Here is a 3,949-nt window from a genome sequence, read left to right as displayed (position 1 = left end):
AATTTGGCAACTAGGCAAAGGGATGAAGGAATTAGTATTTTCTTTGGGCAAATACTCAGTAGTGGAATCACTGGATCATAGGGTAGCTCTATTTTTAATTTTTTGAGGAATCTCCATACTGTTTTCCACAGTGGCTGCACCAGTTTGCATTCCCCCCAAAAGGGCACCAGCGTTCCTTTCTCTCCACAGCCTCGCCAACACTTGCTTCTTGTGCTGTTGATTATAGCCATTCTGACAGGTGTGAGGTGATCTCACTATAGTTTTGATTTGCATTTTCCTGATGATGAGTGATCATGAGCATCTTTTCATGTGTCTGTTGGCCACCTGGATGTCTTCTTTGGAAAAGAAGTCCTCTGCCCGTTTTTAATTGGATTTTTTTTCCTCGATGTTGAGCTAAGTTCCTTATATATTCTGGATATTAATCCCTTATCAAGTAATGTACAGAATTGTGGAATCATTACATTGTACACCTAAAACTAATATAAAATTGTATGTTAATTACACTTCAATAAAAAAAAGTGAAGGGGATGAAAGAACATTCTGGATAGGATGTTAAAGGAACTGAGACAAGATCAGCATAGATAATGTAAAAAAAAAGGAAGGAGGAGAGTGCCATGAAAATGCCACTACACAACGCCTTCTTTCCAAGAGCAAAGGGAAGCCCCCGAGAGATCGAAAGCAATGGAGTATCATGGCAGATCTACATATTAAACAGCCCATCCCACTGTACCATGGAGAAAAGATTGTACAGAGTCCAGACTGGAAGCACGGCATCCAGTTAGGAGGTTACCATGCTGATCCAGGAGAGAGGTGACAGTGGCTCAGACCACAGTAGCAGCAGCAGAGATGGAGTAAAAAATAAATGAGTTGGACAGGTATTTAGGTGCTAGGACTTGGTGCAAGATTACTGAGAGGGCAGAGAGAAAGGGGGTGTCAAGAATGAATACAAATTTTAAGAGCTATTTAGGAAGAACTGATTGAATGTTGAAAGTGAGGCAGAAAAGTGAACGGGTGGTATCCAGACATATGCCTTTGATAGACTGCATAATGATTTAGCCACTGAAATTCACTGAGACACAGCAGGAAGTTTAGGAAGAAAGGTGATGAGTTTCATTTTGGACTCGGTGCATTTGAGATACTTTGAGTATTCCATGGGTACAAGACAAGCAAGTAGTTTAGAGACAAGAGTCTGACACTGGAGTAGAGCGTGTGGAGTAGAGACAAAGGAGTGGGATTCATGATTTTGCAGGTTATAGTTGGCCCCATTGGTGGCGTGGAGATGGAACTCTGGGGAAGTACTACCATAAAGAATTAGGGCTACAGGTCTCACCATCTCTTACATTAATTAGAAGCCAACCTCCTTTCAGCCACATGCTAACCCCTAAGTAAATCATATCTTGTCTGTGTAACCTCCCCAGGTTTAATTACAACCCATGAAGGGTTGCCTGAGAATCAGATTCACTATTTTCCTCCAATGGAAACCAAGTGTTGAGTAAAGAAAAGCAGAAGAATTTAACATTTCAGCCTCTTCTGCAATCTTTCTGTTCCTATTTGAGAATTCGTCTTCCTCCACCCTCTCTAGCCTCTTACTGCAACAATCAACATTTGTGAGACAATATGCACAAGCCAGGCTTGTGTGTACCACTCTCAGAAAACCATCTGCAAACCTGGGATACGATTTACCATTATACCTAATATTTATTGTTCATTATTAAAGTTTAATTGCATGCCAAGTCAATGAAAAATTAAATTTGGCATAAGGCTTGTGGACAGCCTTGTACCCCTCTAATACCACCTCTGGTACGATCTTTTATATTTCAAGTTATCACGGCAGGGTACCGGGAAAAGTTTTCAATTAGCAATAATTGCACCTTGGCTAAACCTCATTGGCTACAATACTGTCACTGCACAAAGCTATAATCCTTTATATTTCAAACCTTGTTAAAAGTGTGTCTAGGAGCACTACAGGAAAAAAACTGAGGGTTGCTAGAGGGGAGGTTGGGGTAAGTGGATGATGAGCATTAAAAAGGGCACTTGATGTAAAAAAAAAAAAAAAAAAAGTGTGTCTGGGGCGCCCGGGTGGTTCAGTCGATTGGGTGACTGACTCTTGATTTTGGCTCAGGCCCTGATCTTGGGGTTGTGGGAAGGATTCCATGCTCAGCAGGGAATCTGCTTGAGATTCTCTCTCTCCCTCTCCCTCCGCCCCTCCCTTCAACGCACGCACACTCTCTCTCTAAAAAATAAATAAATAGAGCTTTTTTTAAGTGTGTCTAAAATAACTTGGCTCACTTTCCTGCTTTTGCTACATACAAAATAGTGGCCATATCAGCAGGTACTCAGTATGTTGACTATTACATTCTTTAGGATTCTTGGTTGCAAGTGACAAAAATCCATCTGAAACCAACTTAAGGAAAAAAAGAACGTATTGCCTTTGATAGCTTTGGTAGCTCACTGACTGAATCTAAGAAAAAGCTGCAGAATCTGAGAAATCAGGGAAGACCACCATCAACGCACTTTATCCATTGGGATTTCAACTTGCTTCTGCTTCTCTTTATGAGTTAGTTTCATACATTGTTATATCACCCTCTCTGTGGGGTGGGAAAGATGTCACCCCAGTCAGAGTTTGGCTGCTCCCTTTCCATTCAAGTTGCTTTTTCCCCTTGTCCAAGTAGCAAGAACAGGGAATGATTCTGTTTGGTGGGGAGGTGAGATATTTCATTGGGTCAGCCGTGGGCCAGAGGGACAGATCTGCTATCAGGATAAAGAACATGGCAAATTTTTTGAGGTCTACCAAATAAAATCATTACCATATAATCCAAACATGACCATACAATCCAATCATTACCATACAATCCATATAATGGTGATGCCGAAAATCTTATCTTTTGGGTCGCATGAAAAAAACCTGTGACAATACCTCAGAATCATCCTTGTGAATGTTAATTCTCATTGGGGAGTATTGTATATGTAGACAGAATAAGATTTGGGAGAGAAGCCTGTATGTCACTAACTATCCCTAAAATATATTTGTAGTAAATGTTAAATCTCCAAAAAATAGGATGTAAAAGTCATTTTCAGTTACTTTTGAACTCAAATTTGCCATCTTTATTTTTTTAAAAGATTTATTTATTTATTTATTTATTTATTTATTTATTTATTTATTTATTTATTTATCAGAGCACAAGCAGAGGAAGTGGCAGGCAGAAGGAAAGCAGACCCCCCCGCTGAGTAAGAAGCCTGATGGAGGACTTGATCCCAGAACCCTGAGATCATGACCCGAATAGAAGGCAGATGCTTAACCGACTGAGCCACCCAGGTGTCCCTCAAATTTGCCATCTTTAGTCTAGATTTTGCTACATGCAATACAAGTACAATAAAGAAAAATCTAAACCAGTAACTTTTGATTTAGTGATTGAGCTAATCTTTTTCATGATCCATTAATCACATACTCATATGGTATTCTTTTCATGAGCTTCTGTTTTTTAAAAACACATCACCATGACATAAACATTAATTACAGATTTGAGTAAAGAGGAAGTATACCTCTAGCCATGATTCATGGGAGAACTGAAAGCTAATAATAAACATTTACTGTAGCTCAATTCTCTTTTTCAGTCCTTCTTCAAACACAAAAAATTAATTATAGGGACCAAAAAGCCATTTTCAAACATGATAAAACCAAACAACACTGTTTGGAAGATTCACTAACTGAAATGTGAATGCTTAAATGATCAAGAAACAAATTTCAGAATATGTTTAACAGCAAAATGTAGAGTTTATGTGAATTTGTTCCCCAGTCAAGGTTCACCGATAATTCAAAATATACAACTAAAGTAGTCTTATTATTCAAAATACAAAGTCATTTTTATATGAAATTAGCCAAGAATATAGTCATTTTACTTAGAAATGTCATCTGAGTCTTATGTAAAGCATATTTGACATGAATAAG

The 3,949-nt window shown here is 38.6% G+C and overlaps 1 pseudogene; it reads right to left on the bottom strand.

Moving 5' to 3' along the window:
- Positions 1-1,802: 1,802 nt before the first annotated feature.
- Positions 1,803-1,916, bottom strand: LOC123797295 (U4 spliceosomal RNA; annotated as a pseudogene).
- Positions 1,917-3,949: the final 2,033 nt, after the last annotated feature.

This window comes from Ursus americanus, chromosome X (assembly GCF_024610735.1).
Source record: "Ursus americanus isolate L20-20 chromosome X, mUrsAme1.1.p, whole genome shotgun sequence".
NCBI lineage: Eukaryota > Metazoa > Chordata > Mammalia > Carnivora > Ursidae > Ursus > Ursus americanus.
The sequence above is the reverse complement of the archived record's forward strand: the minus strand, read 5'-3'. Positions and strand labels throughout refer to the sequence as shown.